Genomic DNA, 20,013 nt, shown 5'->3' on the forward strand with positions numbered 1-20,013 from the left:
GGGATGCTCCTATTGCAAATATCAAATGTTTTTTTAAGATTTGTAATGGGCTAATGATGAGTCTGGAAGAATTGTTAGGTGCTTGATGAGGTTTAAGAGAACATGGACTGGGTAGTGGAAGAAGGTAGTAATAAGTATTGACTATAACTACATGACCAATTACAGAAATGAGGTTTTAATGGTTATGAATATTTCTTCCTTGTTTTCTTATGAGTATGTTTAGTATAAGTACTGAAAGCAAATATCTTTGTTTTCTTCCCTATCTTATCCCCTTATCATATGACATAAGTTGTATTAGTTTCATGTCATTGTATTTCAGTTATAGGATATCATGTTTAAGAGTGAATGTTACCCAAGGACTTGCACCCTATTTGGGGTAAAATCAGTGTGTTTCTGGTTATATGTAGGAAGTTGAGTATTGCTCAGCAAAAATATAACTTATTGTTTTTATTTATAGATTAAGTATGGTTTATAGGGATGTGTATCATTTCTAAGTTGACAAGGGGTGGACTGTGATGATTATGTTTGTGTGTCAACTTGGCTGGGTGATGGTGTCCAGTCATTTGGTTAAGCAAGCACTGTTTTTACAGTGGGAACATTCCATAACCTTAAATAATCAGTAAGCTGATTGCCTCCACAGCTGATTACATCAACAATCAACTGAGGAGATTGCCTTCAACAATGAGAGACATCTCATTCAATCAGTTGAAGGCTTTAAAAGGAGATGTGATTATTTCAGCAGTCAGAAGAAAGAATTTCTACCTCTGTTTCAGCTGGTCGGTTTCTATTGGGGAATCTATAAAAAACCTCCACTGGAGTTCTCAGCTTATAGGCGTCCCTATGGAATTTGGACTTGTATATTCCCACAGAAGCATAAGACAATTTTTTATAAATGTCTCATAATATTTACAGGTATCTCCTGTCAGTTCTTTTTTCCTAGGGAACAACTAATATACTGGTGATCCTTGACTCATGTGCTACATGCATAGCAAGGCACATGGTGGTGTCTGCTGGTCTCTCCCTTCTCTTGTATTTCATTCCTGTCAACTTCTTGCTTCCATTGCTTTCTCTCTTCTTGTCTGGATTTCATTCTTTCATAAAGGACTCCAGTAAGATTAAGATTCACCCCAGACGAGACCTTAATTGAGGTAACCTTATCAGAAGGTGCTACCTACAATTGATTTAATCTGCAGGAATGGATTAGCTTTAAGAACATGATTTTCTGGGTTATGTACATTTCCAAACCACCACACTCAACCTTCTGGATTCTAAAAAGACATGGTTTTTCCATATGTAAAACATGTTCATTGCATCATGATATCCCAAAAACCTCAAGTGGTTTCAACAATAATGCTAAATACAAAGTCTCATCAAAATCAGTTTGGTGTGGTCTGTCCTAGGATACAATTCCCCTCAAGCTGTGGACCTGTGAAACCTAGAAGACAAATTATCTAATTCCAATGTATAAAGTGAGGACAAGCATAGGCTAAACATTTCCATTCTAGAAAGGAATAATTGGAATGTAAACAGAGTTTATAGGTCACAAACAATTCCAAAACCCTGCAGGGTGTACTCTATTAGATTTCAAGGATGGAGAGTCATCTTTAGACTGATATTTTTACCTCTGGGCCTGATGGACCAGCAGCCCCACCCCTTCCAATTGCTTGCACAGCAGTCTTGCTCTCCTGGAATACTGGGGTTAAGTTTCCACCCTCATCAACCATTGAGGTGGGGGCCAGACCCTCTGCAATGCCCTAAAGCATCTGAGTAAACTAGAATGGTGTGCTGGATTAAATCTTTTGTTGACCCCAGAAAAGGCCATGTTCCTTTAATCCACTTCAGTGGGTGCAGACCTACTGGGGCAGAACACTTTGATTAGGTTGTTTCAATTGAGATGTGACCCAGCCCATTCAAGGTGGGTCTTAATCCTTTACTGGAGTCCTTTATGAGAAAATACAGTTCTGAAAAAGCAAGAGAGCTCAGAGAGAGAAACACCTAGAGAAGGCCTAGAGAGGTATCCCAGAGAAGCAAGCAAGGACCCACAGAAGCTGAAAGAGCCACTGAAGCCAGAACATAAAAGTAAGAGAAACCAAGACAAAATGACCAGCATATGCCATTCCATTTCTAGTATATTGCATTTCAGCAGCTTTAGCAAACCAAAACAATTGATAACACACTTTCTGACCAACAGGGCAGAAGACCTGCCCTCTCCACGTGCTGGGGCATACTCACCTTTTCCCCGCACATGACTGGGCTTGCTCTCTTGGCTCAAGAAGATATATTTGGTCCAGACCTCAGCTTCCATGGTTCTTCAATTAAAGTCAATTTTTCTTTAATCTTTTCTGTCCCTTCTAATCCAGGCTGATGGTGGTTTCATTCATCTAGAGCTCTCAAAAAAACTTGGCAGTTTTGCATGCAGTACCCAGGGGTCCAAACCATGACAAAAGAACTTTCCAAAAATTCTTTCTAGATAGCTGCATTTCTAATCTTGATTTGCACCGAAATGACTGAATGGTTCCATGGCCAGTTAAATCCTAACATGGTACCTTATTCTCTGGGGATTCACTTTCCAAATATTCATAATACTTGAAACCATTGATTTCTGATTTCTTGGTGCCCAGGAGTTTAGTTCTCCACTTAGCAAATTCCTCTCACATTTTACTATAAGCTGCAAGAAAAACCCAAACTGCACTTTCCACATTTAGGAATTCTCCTCAGCTAAATATCACTTTCAAATTCTGCCTTGCATCTGATATCTGACTCAATTTTGCCAAGTTCTCTGCCACTTTAAAACAAGGGTTGCCTTTCTTCCATTTTGCAATAGCACATTCATCGTTTCTGTCTAAGGCTTCATTTGAAGTACATTAAAATTTCTTTCTACCAATAGTCTTTTCAAAGCAATCTAGACCTTTTCTATCAAGCACCTCACAATCCTTCCAGCCTCTACCCATTACAAATTACAAAGCTATTTCCACATTTTTAGTATTTGCAAAAGCAGCACCCCTCTCTTCCAGTAACAAAATTTGTCTTTGTTTCCTGGGCTGCTTAAGCAAATACCATGAAATGGATCTTTTTTGAACAATGGGAGTTTATTTGCTCACAATTTTGAGGCTAATAAAAATGCCCAAAATCAAGATATCATCAAGGTGATGCTTTTTTTTTTTTCTTGAAGACTGGCTGCCAGCTATCCTTGGCTTCTCTGTCACATGGCAAGTTACAAGGCAGAGTCTGCTGCTCTTTCCCTTCTCTTCCAGGGTTCATTACTTTCAGCTTCTTGCTTTCATGGCTTTCTCCTTCTTTGTGTGACTTTCATTCTCTTGTAAAGGACACCTTTAAGAGGATTAAGACACACCCTGAGCCAGGCACTAACTGAGGCAACCTCATCAAAATGTCCTGCTTATAATTGGTTTACACATGCAGGAATGGATTAGCTTTAAGAATATGATTTTATAGGGTACACAGAATTCCAAACCACCACACATATTAAAATCAGTTGTGGGTGTGGTCCATCCTATAGCGAACTTCCTCTTTGCCTGTGGAACTGTGAAACCTAGAGAACAAGTTATCTGATTCCAGAATTCAGTGGTGGTACAGGCAAAGGCTAGGCATTCAATTTCCAGAAGGGAGATATGGAAAAGAACACAGGGTCATGGTTCCCTAGCAAATCTAAAACCCAGCAGGGCAAACTCATTCAGATTCAAGGTCTAAGAGTCATCTGTAGATTGATGCTTTGTCCTCTGGGCCTGTTGTAGAGGCAGCCCCATCCTTTCTAAGTGCTTGTACTATTGCCATCCTCTACCTGAATGCTGGGGCTTAGGCCCCACCCTCTCTGAGCTCTGGAGTGGTGGCCTTGCTCGGCCCCAAAACTGGGGTGTAGGCCTACCCTTTCCAACCATTAAGGTGGTGGCCAAATTCTCCCCCAAAATCTGGGGTGGTAGCTGAGCTCTTTCCCAAGGCAGAAACCCACTCCCTCCAAGCACTAAGACAGATGGCCTGCCCACTCCAAGCACAGGGGTGGGCCCTCACTTTTCACATGTATGGGTGGGCTCTTTCTCTTAAGCCCAAAGAGAGGTCTTTGGTCCAGACCTCTGCTCCATGATTCTGCCCTTGAAGTCATTCTTCCTCCTATTTGTCCCTTCTCTGTCCCTTTCAGTCCAGGTTTGCAGTGCTTCTTTTCATACAAATTTCACAAAATCCTTATTGGCTTTATGTGAAGTTCCAGGGAGTCCAAACCATCACATAAGGATTTTCCATAGATCCTTCCTGGATAACTGCATTTCTAAATCCTGACTTCCTCTGAGATGGCTGTCTGGATCCATGAGTTTTATGCCTATTCTCCTTAGCAAAGGGAGGTTCAGCTTAATCTTTGCCCAGAGCCATGTTCTCTGGGGGCTCATCCTGAGAGCTTATGGAAGGCCTTCATAGAGTTACTTCTGGCCCTAGTCTCAGAGCACACGATTTAGGTATGCTGAGAATTTTCCAAATCATCAATTCCTAATTTCCTTGTGCATTTCAGTTACCATACTTACCTTGTTGTTTTAGTTTCCTGGATGCTAAACCAAATACCATGAGATGGGTTGACTTAAACAATGAGAATTTATTAGCTCATGGTTTTGAGGCTAGCAGAAGTCCAAAATAGTGGTGTCCTCAGTGCAATGCTTTCTTCTCTAAGACTATAGTTTTCTGCGGCTGGCTGCTGGTAATCCTTGATCCTTAGCTTTTCCTTCACATGACAATGCACATGACTGCCTCTCCTGTCTTCTCTTCTTTGTTCCATTGATTTACAGCGTCTGGCTGATCCCTGTGGCTTTCTCCATACATGTGGCCTTCCCTATAAGGCCATTAGGAAAAGGCTTAAGACCTATCCTGATTCTATTATGCCGTACCTTAACCAAAGTAACCTCATCCAAAGATGCTACTTACATTATTTCATACCACAGGAATAAATTAAGTTTAAGAACATATTTATCTGGGGTACATAGCTCCAAGTCACTGGAAATCTCTTCAACTAAATATCCAGGTTCATTGCTTGCAAGTTCTACCTTCCATCTGACATCAAAACACACTTTTGCCAAGTTCTCTGCCACCTTATAACAAGGTTTCCAGTTTCCTCCAGTTTCCAATAGCACATTCATCATTTCCTTCTAAAGCCTCACTGGAAGTACCCTAACATCCATATTTCTACCAACAGTTCCTTAAAAGAAATCTAGTTTGTTTGTTTGTTTTATCAAGTGCTTCCAGTAATTCTTCCAGCCACTACACATTGTCCAATTGCAAAGCTGGTTCCCCATTATAAAGTATTTGTAATTGCAGCACTCCACTCTTTTGTACCAAAAACTACCTTAGTTTTCCAGAGCTGCTATCCCAAATAGTACGCAAGGGGTTGGCATAAACAACGGGAATTTATTGGCTTACACTTTCCAAGGCTAGAAGACTTGCTTCCTCCCGGTGTCAGGGTTGGTAGCTTTCTGGAACTGGTTGCTAGTGATCTTTGGCTTCCTAGCCTGTATCTCTTTTTCCTGTCACATGGCAATGTCCTATCCTTTCTGTTTCTGTAAGTTCTCTTTAGAAGACCTTCAGTAATCTGGATTAATACCCAACTTTATTCAGTTGAGCCACACCTTAACCAAAATAACATCTTCAAGAAGTCTGACAGTAGGTTCACACCCATGGGAATGCAGATTAAGATCAAGAGCATGTCTAAATTGGGGTACATCATTCAAACTACAAGAATAGTGATGCATAGAAATTGCATTGCCTGAAATCTTCTGAGAGAATAATACATGCTAGTGACTAAGAGGTCTGAATATGCATGTGTACATGCAGGAGGATCCAGAGATGTCCTAGACTGGCAGAGGGTGTGTGCAACAAAAGCAACCAACCAGACAAGATTTTTTGTTGTTTCCATTACAGGGAGCCAAAACCTGTAGACATTCTGTACCAAAATAGCTAGGATCTCATGACATTTGGGAACACATTTGATTGAATTATTTCCATTACATTTTCTCGGTGGTATAACAAACTATTTTCACGAAGTGATATTAACTCCATCAGCATCAGCATAGCTGAAAGTTCCCTCAGAGATCATCTAGATCAATACTTTCAATGTGTGCTTTATGGACTAGGGCTGGGCTTTGGACTATTATCTGTCCATAATGCCATAAGCACAGAGTAGGGAAGTAAGCATTTATCCACCTTTATAGCAATTTAGCATTGAAACCACGCCCAGGAGTGTGAGGTTAGGTTTTATAAAAACATTGCTTTATGAGACATTGAGGGAAACAAACTGGTCCTTGACTCCAGATAGTTTGAGATGCCTAATGCTGTCATGTCCAACCTTTGGAAATTGAGATCCAGAGTGAGAAGTGAGTTTCCCAAGGGTTCCTGACTCTTGGTTCTGGCCTGTTGCCTAGCAGCCTCCAAAATGTATTCTGAGCTCATTAGATACAAAATGCTGAAGTGATACCCAAACAGGCTAGTGATGGCTACTGTTTGTGGAATACTGCCTATGTGCCAGGCCCTGCATTTGCACATTACCTCTATTCCTTACAACATGTCTTCATTACATGTATTCTTACTGCCATTTTAAATGTGAGAACGATGAGGCTCAAACTGGTTAATCAGCCTCTTCCAATGTCACCCAAGAAGTGAGTGATAGAACTGGTTTGAAAACACCTTTCCGTGTAGATCAGAGCCTTTATCCACTGTGTCCTACATGCATGATCTTGGTAAATTCTCCAACCATCCTATGAGGTAGAAACAATTATTATTCTCATTTTACACTCAGAGAAACCAAAGCTCAGAGAGATTAAGTCACAGGCATAATTAATGAGTTATAAGGCTGAATTTGATTTGTTAGCTGGCTCCACAGCCCACACAATTTCCCACTATGCCGCACTGCCTTAATACGTTCAAGTGAGAAATGTGAGCAAGAAAATAGAATATTGTTCTCTTGGTATTGAAACATATGGGCTTCATGGGAAAGGTCGCAAGGCTAGGGGAGCTCGGAAGTCTAATCTGGGACTCACGCCAAGGTCTGAATCCCATCTTGTTGGCACATAATTAGACTGGGCATATATCTGTGTGTCACCAGTGTGGGTTATAACTCATGTTGACTGTTTAAGTCCTTTTCTACAGTCAAGTCTCAATGGAATTCTCAAGGAATCCTCTGGACTCCCTCTGCCCAGATAGATGCTAATGACCTTCCTTTCACCTGAAATGATTTTTTCCCCACCTTTTCACTTAGCTAACACCTGGGCATCATTCAAAGATTATACTTTATTTCCTCAGATAATAATCAGACAAGCCCAAAGAAGTCAGGTCTCCCCAATATGCACTTCTGAAGACCCAAAATTTTTCTCTAGCGTTTTTCAGAATTGCAATTAAAGAATTGATGGTGTAATCCCTATTTCTAGCTTCTCTTAGTAGAATGTAAACTTGGAGAAGGCACAGTTTTTTAATGCAATTTATTGAGATATATTAACATACCATATAATTATCCAAAGTGTACAATCAATGTATCATCATATAGCTGTGTATTCATCACCACAATTTTTTAACATTTTCATTAGTCCAAAAAAATACATAAAAGAATAAAAATAAAAGTGAAAAAGAACACTCAAAACATCCCATGCCCCTTATCCCCCCTATTATTTATTTATTGTTTCTCCTTATTTTTCACTCATTTGTCCATACACTTGGATAAAAAGAGTGTCAGCTACAAGGTTCTCACATTCATGCAGTCACTCTGTAAAAGCTATATGGTTATATAATCGTCTTCAAGAATCAGAGAGGGGGTGGGCCACGGTGGCTCAGCAGGCAAGAACGCTTGCCTGTCGTGCCAGAGGACCCAGGTTCGATTCCCAGTGCCTGCCCATGTATGAAAAAAAAAAAGAGAATCAGAGAGGGCAGGGTTTTACTTTGCTCACTCCTGCATTTCCAGTTCCTTGCAGTGCCAGGCATGCCACAGACACCCAATTAATCCTTTTCTTAAAATGCAGGGTGCAAATGCTGAATTTGTATGCAACCATACCTGCTGCTGCTTCCATACTCAAGTAGACCACTGTTCCCTAAATTTGCCTGATCATAAAAATCACCTGGAGTGCTTGTTAAAATTATTACAGAGTATTTGGCAGAGAAAATTGGAGGTGGTTTAGAAATCCTCATTTTTTATTGGCACTTGATGACTCTTGTAACCATGCTAGTTTAGGAAATGGGACTTTCAACTATCTGAGTCTAATTTCTAAGTATTCTTTGTTGATTGCATCTGCAGCTTGGTTAATCCTGTTCTTTAACCTAGTACTTAAGTATTAGTTGTCTAAATGATGTATATTAGAGGAGATGTTATGTACAAGGCTAAACTTGCAGTTCTGTTCATGGCACCCACTACTCCATTGCCTGCCGTGGATCATCATTGCCCACAGAATGAAGTCCAAAGTCCTTATCCTGGCATTGAAATAATTCCCAGGATCTGACCCAAAACTCCTTTCTGTCACTCTTTATATACTCGGTGCTTCATGCATCCTCAATGGCACCCTGATTCCCTTACACATCCCACAGCTCACAGCTTTTGATTTCATTTATGCTATTTCTGGATATTGAAATGTCTTTTTTTCCCATTTCTGTATCGTCAAATACTACCTATCAGATCCAGATCAGTGCCACTTTCTCCGTGAAGCTCTCTGTTGCTTCCTCTTCTTCTAACCTCTCCTCACACTGATACCTCTTTATGGCTTTTATCATATTCAACTTTGTATCACAGCTCTTCAGGTCTCTGTTATACCCCACTTTTAGGCTGTGAACTCCTTGAGGGTTAGATCCATATCTAAGCCCAAGTAATTATAGCCTCCCCTGAAGCCCATAATTCAAGGTTTGACCCCAGTAGGTGCTAGGAATTAGACTAAGATTAGTTCTCTGGCACAGCTAAGAAAATTGAGATCATTAGGTAGGTCTTCCTCAAATATTCTGTTCCCTCCAACTCCAAACATATCCGGGTCCTCAATCATCTCCTTTTATCTCAGAAGAATAGGCCTAATTCTTTCTAAGGTGAACCTCTCTACAAGATGATTTAAATGTCTTGATTAATGAATAAATGAATCAGTCTGGATAGACCAGATTATACTGTGATCAAGAAACCAACCAACCAAGTCTCCGCGGTTTAAGACGGGAAAAGTCGATTTCTCACTTATGCCACATGGAAAACACAGCTCAGCAGGAGAATCAGTTCATTTTGGTCACTCAAGGTCCCAGGTTCCTCTCAACACCTGCTTCCTAAGTCATGTGTTGGGGGAAGGGAACATGGTAAATCCTACACTGGTTCTCAAAGCGTCAGCATGTAAGTGACATACATACATCACTTCTACCACACATTTTCCACTCATGTGTCAATGTTCAAAGCAACTTACATGGCCATAACTAATTCAAAAGAAGGCAAAGGAAGTGTAATCCTATAATTTGTCTGAAAGGAGGAGAAAATCAGAATATTTGTGAACACCCCTAATATTTACCAAAATATATAGATGCAACATATTTCAGTGGCACTTTTCTTGCTTGCCTCTTGGTAACTTTTCGCATATCATTCCTGGTTAAAACTTATGACTTCTTGTCCTTTCTTTGGCTCACTGAGGGGATGCACACATTTGAAAAAAAAATGGCGTCATATCTGGCCCAGCATGGATGCAAAAAAGCTCATCACAGACCAGTTCTTGCTTTGGCAGGTAGTCCAGAACATTCCCCAGAATTAAAAGACTGAGAGTCAGAGTGGGGAGAACTTTGGGAAAGTGTCAGACTATGTTACTTTAAAGGACAATTAATTACACTTAATAATTTGCAATTTAGTGCTTGATGTTCCATGCAGATAACATCTGCTTCTTTATAAAGGATATATAGGGAACAATGGCCCCAAAGAAACTTTCAGGAAGGAGATTTTAAAGAACATCCAACTGTGCTGATAACTAACCCTTTTGTTGTGACAAACATTTGGGTTTTCTCCCTGACCCCATCTAGGCTTGTTTTGCATGGTTGATAACGTCACTTAACCTTTTCCCGCATCATTCCCCTGCCTGCAAAAAAGAGATAATACGTGTTTTTAAAGCTCTTTGGGGACTTCAAAAGAAAGGGCTAGGTAGTAAGCACAGCATTGAAGAAGAAAGCCTATATGGTGGTAGGCTTCAGCTAATGTATATTAGTGTACTCTTAACGATATGCCTTTCAAAAGGGAGCACGGTAGGGAAGAAAAAAACTTCACTTTGTAATCAGAAAGATGTCACTCTGAGTCCCAGCTCTGTCATTTCCTAGCCCTGTCAATTTGAGAAAGGTACAGCCCCCTCTGTAAAATGTAAAATGTACGAGTACATAGTTGGCCATCAATAAAAGGCAAGTGTTAGCAGTAAAGAGCAGGCAAAGAGAGGGAAGATTTTAGAGGATTCAGCTTCCCAAAGCATCCTTTAATAAATATACCCAGGGTACATTTATGTCAAATATTTTCAGTTAAAATCTTCTACTTTTGTAGCCATTACTTGGCATTTATAATGTGCCCAGGTATTGGATTTCTCATTTCTTTCAGAATTAATCATGGTTGTTTATATTGTTCTCTGAGTCAATATCCTTGGCTTCCAAAATGGATATTAATGTCTTCCAAAGTTACATATATTCTCACAGAGGGAAATTAGTATGCCCTTATCTTTTAATGAATCAAAGTTGGGACTCATATTCTCTACTGTGATATTCATTTTTAATTTGTAACAGTAGCTTTGGAGTTAAGTTATAAATGTGTGAACTGTTATGATGCCACAAATTACTGCTTTGCATATTGAATAACCTCTTATATTAAATATGAATAAAATGTAAATAGAAAGATATATTTATGTGATAAATTCAGTAGAAAACAAAGAATCCTGATAAAACAGCAATCATGAGCTAGGGAATGTTTCTCTTAAAGTGGGTTTCTTCTTAAGATATATCATTTTGTTTCTATGTAATTCTTTGCTACTTGTTCAAATGTCTCAAATAACAAATGTTTACATTAACTTCTTGCATATGTTGCTTACTTAATCTGTATATGGCATCTAATGTTTGAAATGGGTTAGAGAAAAATGCATGTTCAGATAATTGATTGAGGAGAGTTTAAATACCAAAACAAAGAAGGGCACATGCACCTGCAAATTAGAAGTGGGAGGTACATTCAATATTGTCCCTAATTCAATACCTCTTTGGCAAACTGGAGACACTGCTATGCATAGAAATCAGCTCTCTTGCCCAGACTGACTCCCATGTCCTGATTCATTTCAAAACAAGATGGCCAAGGGTTGGCAATGGAAAATACTACATCCCTAAGGAAAGGCTCCAAAACTCAATGCTTTTTAACCCTCCTCCAGACACAAAGTATAAGAAAACTGTTCACTTTTATTTTCTATGATTCCCTTTGAGAAGAGGCCAGCATGAGGACTCAGATATTCCAAATGGAGCAGGCATGTAGTAAATATGTCTCCCAAGCAAAATTGCTCCCCACCCTCAGCTGCCAACAGCAAGTGTAACCTGTTAGATATTATCAGAACAGTTAGTATAATAATCCATTGAGAAAGGAAGTGCAATACTCCCCAGGTTATCCTCGCCTCTCCTTCCTTCAAACTTATGTAAAACATCCCTTATCCAAATTATTTGGGCTCAGGCTGGGATTAAAATCTAACCCTTTATAGTATTTCTGTTTGAGTCAAATTCCTGTCATAGTGGGTGCAAACACAATTATGATGAGAACTCAAAGGCATTTTCTGTTTTCAAATATACAAAGCTTTGTGAGCTGGAATGTCAGTCTCATTTACGGCTACATTTTCCATTTTTTGTTGTTACTAGAACTCATCACTCTATGCCTCATCAAGTGATAAATGGCATTAAATCACATGAAATTTAGTAAGAGCTATTTCGATCATGTTAGTAGCCAATATTCTTGCCTAGAGAAGCAAACAATATTGTCAAAAACATATGGTTATGTCTTGATCACAATTAAAGATTTTTTGAAGTTGAAGATCAAATCTAAAGGGAAGAAAAAGAAATATGTTGGTACGATTTAACCAAGTGAATGAAAAGGAAAATAATTCAATAATAGTTCCCAAGCACATGGATGGCTCTTGGGGAAAAGGAAGGTGACCAGCTACTTTCTGTCTTTTCCCAATGAAAGATGATCAGACATATTTATTTCTTGACAGTAAAGGGTTGTTCAATACTGGAATGGCTGGACCACTTGCCACCTAAGCTCTTTTCCTAATTTGTTCAGCCATGTCTTTACTATACGCCAGTTTCTTGTATGTAAAGGTTTGATGAAGGCATCAGTAATAAGAGATCTTTTATTTAATAAAAATCTGGTCTAAAAGATTATCAGAGCACCAATCAGCAACCTGTGTTGCTGGACTTCAAAGCAGTTTCATCTATAGACAAAGACTTGTGGTAAGTAGGGAAATAAAATTCTAGGAGTATTGGGTTCTCCACAGGTTAAGATGCAGAGGTAGAAGGTTGGATGCCTGCTTATTGCCATGACTTCCTTAGCCCACTTGAGGCCAGGTCAAAAGAAGTGTGATCTAATGCTGAATTATAGGGACGGAGGGGATATCACGTTATCACTTCCCCCTAATAGGTTTCACACTCTATGATCCAATCGTATAGTCAGATTTAGGATTTCAAGTCTTGCTAATCATTTAAAAAAGATCTGTCTACAATCTTTGGAAGCTGTGGAATTGTATGTACCTGGTTCTCTGCTGGGTTCCTTCTATGCATTATATCATCTGCTCTACACTTCAACCATTTTCATTGTGAAAAAGCTGGTGCAGAGAGAAGTCATGTTACTTTCCTGAGCTAGCTATAGCAAGTGGCAGAGCTGGGATCTAAATGCAAATATGGATACCTCAAGAGCCTGTATTTTTCTCACTGCTCTGTGCTTCCTGTCATACTATGTTTGCTTGAAAATAAGTGCTTTTATCTAAAGGCAAAAAGGCAAGCAGTTAGTTGAACTGCCTTTGGTAAGTTTTAAAGAGGATTTCTATATATGGTATTGCAATTCTACTGAATTTCCCAGCTACTGTTCTTAATATTCAGCTCCATACCCAGGTACTGCGGTATGCCTGTGGCTTAATTATTTTTGTGCAATGGTGAATATTTTCAGAATCGAACTGTTTTAGTAACTAATTCCAGGCATACCCATATGCATGTGTGCACCCACACACAAAGAACAGATCAAGGGACTGAATGTTATTACAGGAAGCATCAATATTTATGCTTGGTAAAGTGTATAGACAGAAGTTTTCAATTAAGTAAGAAGATTAAAATAGCAAAACTAAAATTGAATCTCAACTAGCTCAAATGTTTAAGAATCAATGGAGTTAATGCTATAGTTAACTGAAGGTTAGGGATAAAAAGCCTTTCTGCTATACCCTGATGGGAAAACCTGTCAGTCCCGGTTTTTACCTTATTGAGCAACATATTGTTGCTTGCATTATTGTGCCAGTCAAGTTCTTTTTTGTATCTGTAAAACACACATGGATGTGACTTGTTTAAAGCCGACTCCAATGAGGAAAGCCCAAATTGGCGGGCATCATTAGGCCATTCTCACGACTGTTTCCATGCTTCTACTTGCCATTGCCTTGCATCCTTATTTTTCTTCTGATTCCTGACTTTTTGCTTCTGCTCAAGACTCAACACTCAAAATAACCCAGAATAGCAATTAGCATGTTCCCATCTTGCCTCCTTTAAATTGACTGGATCACTTTACACAAGGCGTGCTATGAGCATATACGGTATCCAAAGACCATTTCTGAATAAACAAGTCTGAAGAGAGTCCAGGCCACTTGTCCGTATCTTCTTTTATTACTCTTTCTCAACTATCATTCTTTGTACAGTTTCTCATCTTGAATACAGGTTTTACCTCCTGTTTTCCACCTTGTCCTGGGGATGAGCAATAAAATTTTTGATCCCTGTACCTGATATCAAGCACCCTTTTAGAACATGAATTTCAGTATCTGTTCCTAGCTTGACTGAGAAAACCATGGGCAAGAGGTACCTCATATCCCATTCAAAGCCCTTTAGGACTCACCAGCTAAGTTCACTTTACCTAGCTCCCATTTGAGAGAGGAGATGGAAAGGATCAATTTGGATACCTGTCTCTGAACCCATCATTTGGCTCAGGGACAATGTGTACTACCTTCTACTTGATTACATCAGTGACCTTATGTGTCTCATATCTTCCAAGGACTCAGAGTGATTTGCTTAATGGAATTTTCATTGCTTGCCTCTAAGAATGTAGAAGACCCAGACTAGTGATTACATCTGTACTCATCTCAATTTATCCATATGGTGGTTTTTTTTTAATATATAATTTGTGTTCATTTACTTTAGCTTAAAAACAAGAGATTAGAAAATTCTAAGGATGTGAGGGTCAGCTGCAGTAATTTAGGTACTATTGTACATTTCTAATGGGTCCAAATGCAGTTACCAGGGAGTCCTAAGATAAGGATGAGACAAAACCAAATTGAATAGAAATTACGTGAAATGTGTTATAATTGTTGTTAACATTTTATTTTTCTCAGCTTGAAGGAAGTACCTGAAAATTTTCTAAAGTAAAATGTTGTTTCTTTGGTTTCTTGATGTTGACTGAATCCAAAATAAAATCTGGAAATACGTATGTCTGAAAACCCACTAGATGTTACATCCTTAGTTGTTTTAGTATCCATTAGTAAGGGGATTAAAAAGGTTTAGCATCAATTACCTGACTAGACAACCAATGGAAAAAACAAAATTGCATCCAAATGTAGTGGTGATAATTGGCATGTTCAGGCGGCTTGAGACCTTACTCAAATGTCCTGTGATTATAGCTTCATGGCATGTCACTGAAGGTATGGCAACCTGGGGTGCCATGATTCATAGGATATAGCCCATACGATATAGTACACAAAGCAGGTAGAAGGTGACAGATGAAATTCAACTAATTAAACACATATAATTCTGGGACTAGTTAAATTCCTTCATACTAGAATGTTTGGTTACCATAAGACATATTTGCTTCGTTAATCCGATTCTGATTTTACCTTGCATTTAACGCTTTCCAAATGAATGGACTTTGGGCTATGGACCGAAAGATATCAACCTCTGTTATTTTGGATGTTTTTGGAAGCAGTTTTAAGGACTCATCCATTAATGACATGTTATGTGCTATCCTTGCTTCCTGATCAGAAAATGCCATCCATTTAGGGTAATGTGGCAAAGAGTGTCATCATCTGGCCGGACCACTCTTCTTCCCAGTATTTACTCACTCACTTATACTCATCTTTTAAGGCTCAGAGAAAACCTTCCTGTTCTGCTCATTTCCTGCCCCACCCCAATGCCTAAGTTAGGTGCACCTCTTTCGTAGACTGTAAGAGACAGGTTAACTGATTGCATCCCCAAAATCAGTCTCACAAATATACAGAGATGTCCTTTCAGATGGCAGGGTTCTGGCTTGGAAGGGATGTGGATGAAACAACAGGAGCATAGCTTAGCTCACTTGATCTCTCCCAGTCCCACAGAGATGTTCTGATTGATGCACCCCAATGTCAGTGGTGGGTCTCATCAAGACTAAGGAGCCACTCACTCACCCAACACCGATTTTTTTCTTTTTTTTAAAAACTATTTTTATTGTGAAATATTACAAAAAAACAATAAAATTTCAAAGTACATTGTAACAAGTCGTTACAGAACAGATTTCAGAGTTTGGGTTACAGTTCTGTAATTTTAGCTTTTACCTTCTAGGTGCTCCAAAACACTGGACACTAAAAGAAATATCAATATTAGCATTTATACTAATTTGTTAAAATCTGTTTTCTCTGTTATAACTCTTCTTTCTTCTTTGATTCTTCTCCCAATCTTTAAGTTTGGGCTATGCCCATTATAAGTTGTGCATGTTGGAAGGGGGTGTCGATAATATGGGATAGGGTGATGGAATTAATTGATATTTTTGGAGAGGCTGTCCCTTCTGGGTTTTAGGACTTATCTGCCCAGGAACCATCCAGAGGTTATAGGTTTCTGGAAAGTAAACTTAGTGCATGACATTTTTGTAGAAATGGTATCCGAATCCCCATTACAAGGAAAACAGGGACCTGTGGAGCTGTACCAAAGCTTGGATCTGTACCACAGGAATAGGCTAACATTTGTCCTCAGACTATGGTCCATGAAACCAAGGAGGAAATATCATCTCAGAAACATCCTGTGGAGAAATGTTGGCAGAGGTTGGCAGGCAATCCTTTGGCGTCATCAAACTGAAGAAGCTAAGAAGAGAGACATTCAAAGTATGAGAACACACCAAGGGAACTGGAAAAAAAGAGTAAAAAGGTTCAAAATGGAGGGCTGAAGCTTGAGTCTCAATGGATGATTGACCTGGAAAGAGAAGCTGTGGCAGGTTGTGTACTTGTAAGGTTGTCACTCACTTCAGATGACTGAAGAAGCATCTGCACATTCAGACACTCCTCAAACATCTATGGAGAACTTTCTCTTGTCAGTTACTGAAGATACCAAGATAAGGAAACCATGGCTCCTGGAGCAACAGAGAAGGAGATTCCACTAGTATAGACTTTCTATGAGCTAGGCACTGTTCTAAGTGTTTTTCATGCTTTAAGGCATTTGATCCACATGAAAATCCTTTGAGGGAGGTATAGTTAACATCATCATATTACAGATGAGGAGACTGGCACAGAGAAGTTAGAGAACTTGCCCAAGATCCCACAGATAGCCAAACTCAGAGCTGAGATGGGAACCTAGGCAGAATGTTTCCAGAGTCAGAGCTTTTAGCTTCTCCATGACACTAAATCTCTAAGCATTACTCACTGCTTTTCATCCAATAACATTTTTTTCATTTGTCACATACTTGTTGAGACCCTATGGTATGCTTATCACTGGACTGGGTACAGGGGATATGGGATGTGGTAATCCCAAGATAGAATGGCTGTTAACTGATGCATGGGATTAGAGAAAACAATGACACCCCACCTTTTTCCTTTGGACTCCACCCATATCCTTCCCCATTGCTAATAGCTGCACATGATTCCCACTGAATGCCAACACTGACTCAAGAGACACTCCATCCACTCTCCAGGCTCAGATCTGCTAGGACTTTGGTATGGATGCCTACTATGTTGTAATTGGCCAGCATATGTGTACCATGACACTCTGTTCAGTCATTGCATGAAATGGAATTCATATTGAAGTATTTGAGTTATTGAACTGAAGGCTTTAACTTGACACCAAGCATATTAATTGGTAACCTGGGTCTGCAGTAGTGTACTTAGAAAAAAATGGACTTTCTTGTGCAAAATTGAAATCTGAACCACTTTTATTCCACCAATGACCAGAGTCATTGGTGGAATAAAGGTGCATTTTTAAATGAAAAGACATGTCCAGTTGCATTTGTCTGTAAGTATGCTATTAGCATGAATACTTGATGTTATTGCATAATTTTATCAGTTAAAATAAAAGCAGAACTGACTATAAATGTATATAGACAACAAGATAAATGGATGTAGAAAATGTTCTGGCTTTCACATTCAATGATGAATAACTGAAAATTCAATTTTTGAGGATAGCACAGGAGAGAAGAAAACATTATCTTTTGGAAAACAGATTTCATCTCTACCACGTAGGAAGCCCTTCTACAGTGAAATGTAGGCTATTATCCAGAAAATGTATCATACTTATATCAGAGTCAGGCAGAGGATTCACTATTGCCCCTTCACTTTGAGTCATTTTAATCCTCATTCTGCTTCTTTTATTCTGGTTTCAATATCAATTTTGTTTCATTGGCTTGGGTCTTAAAAACCACAAATGCTAGAAATCAGTACTTTGGATTAGCCAAAGTGAAACACCTTTGAATCCCAGTGTACAAATTTCAGCAGGGAGCTTTGGACAGGTAACCTAGGAATTTTTATATTATCCATTCAGTTTACTTGTACTAGGGGGCAGGAGCTGTGCTATGAGCTGGGATGAGAAACTCAATCAGGCTTACCCTCTTTCTCAGTAAGTTTGCAGTCTAATGAGGAGAAAGATGATTGTAAAATGTGATAAGGGTGGAGGGTGAATCCCAGGAGCTGTGTTGAGTCCAGCAGGAGTGTACATCTGTGGCTGAGGTCCCCAGAAGAGGGTAAAAGCCACCTAGTTTGGAGCCCAAGTGTCACTTGGTAAAAGCAGTGGTTAAGGGGAACAGCTTTTGCAACAGCCAGCTCTATTCCTGGATTTAGGAGCTGTGAGGTCTTGGGCAAGTTAATAAACCTTGCAGTTCATTCATTTCCTCAACTACCGAGGGGTTTTAGGTAGAGGAAAGATGTCATCAAATGTGTGTGTGTCAGGAAAATCTCCTGGGCATCTGCATGGAGAGTGGGTTGGAGGAAACCAGCCTGGAGGCAGGACCAGGGAGGAGAGAACTGAGCTCTGTTGAGGAAATCAACTTCTCCAAATGCAGGGCTCTTTTATATGCATTACCCAGCATCTGGCAATGCTGGTGCTGACAATGATTCACCATATACAGTACTTACTTCAGGTTTGGCAAGAAGCCAGGGACCAGCGAGGACAGCTACCCCTCCTCTCTGCTCAGCACACAGGGCCCATTCAGGATCATTTCTTTAGACGATGGCTGGGCTGCTTGCCCTCCAATCCCCAGGCTCCACCAGCTCTGGGGAAATGACAGGCCCTGGGAATCGGAGAAACAGTGCCCATCCTCATCATGCTCAGCTGCCCTACTCTCTAGGAGGTCACAGATTATCCCAGAGGCAGAGCAGCTTTTAGTGCATTTGCTAGGAGGGTCTCATAGATACAAACTCTGTCTACCCCTCGTCCCCAATAGGACCTGGGCAGCCTGCATCTCCACTGAGTGCAGAAGGGCTTGGTCCTGCTCACCAGGACAGTGCTTGCTGGCGAGAAGATTTTAAAACGGTTTGCAGATTTTCCTGGGACAGGTTTCTTGCCCTGTATTTGCAGATGCTTTTTAATAACAGCTACAACATCAAAAACAAAGATCTATGGTCAGATAAGTTGGGGAAATGCTGCACGTTGTATTACCCTCTTGAAAATTTACAGTTTTTTTTTTGGGGGGGGGGGTCTCTTCAGAGTATTGAGAAAAACCACAGGAAAGAAACCTGTTTATCTTTCATTAAATGCGGGCTCCCCTATGTACCAGGCATGGAACATTTTCCCATGACAGCTGACAACAACTCTATCGAAATAATTTGGGGAAATGTCGTGCTATTGAATCTGGGAGGGGGTAAGAGAGAGGCTAGGTTTTGGAATAATCTTTGTACTTGGCTGTCCACGTGAGTTGGGCACGTTAGTTAAACTTCCTGAACCTCTGTTTCCTCCTCTGAAAAGCTGAGCTAACATTTACCATGAGAGTTGTTATGGGGATTACCCAAGATGACATAGGTAAAGCTCCTGGCCCTTAAGAAGCAATCAGTAGTTATTATTTATGCAATGTGGGACCAACATGACCCTTGGCTTCCAAGAACTGGTTCTCCCAGTACAGTTGCATTCATTCATTCTGGCTTCAGCTGCAAAACCTGCAATGCTCCCAAATATGATTTATTCAAAACAGAATAACATTTGCTTGATAACAGGACTGAGGATACAGGCAAAATATACTTCCTAACAATGAACAAATTAGGTGCATCTTGTAAATAAGATTCCCAGTCTCCACATCTGTGGCATTAATACCTAATGCATTTTGCTCGTTGGCTTGCTCTTTCTGCTGAAGAGGAGAGCTCAAGAGGAAAATAAGGTACTGGACCCGAGGTAGCAGGAGGTTCTACATAATAGGGAAAGCAGTATGGTTTCAGGGACAGCATGATTTTAGGCTTTGCTTACCTAAAACATTTCCCCATCTACTGGTTATTGCCTGAAATCACATGTCACAAAGTGTTTCTTTCCATAGCTGGATATAAAAACTACAGGCACCCTGGGTATGTGATGGCTCGATGGATGGATGGATGGATGGATGGATGGATGAATAGATTA

This window comes from Tamandua tetradactyla, chromosome X, assembly GCF_023851605.1.
Source record: "Tamandua tetradactyla isolate mTamTet1 chromosome X, mTamTet1.pri, whole genome shotgun sequence".
NCBI lineage: Eukaryota > Metazoa > Chordata > Mammalia > Pilosa > Myrmecophagidae > Tamandua > Tamandua tetradactyla.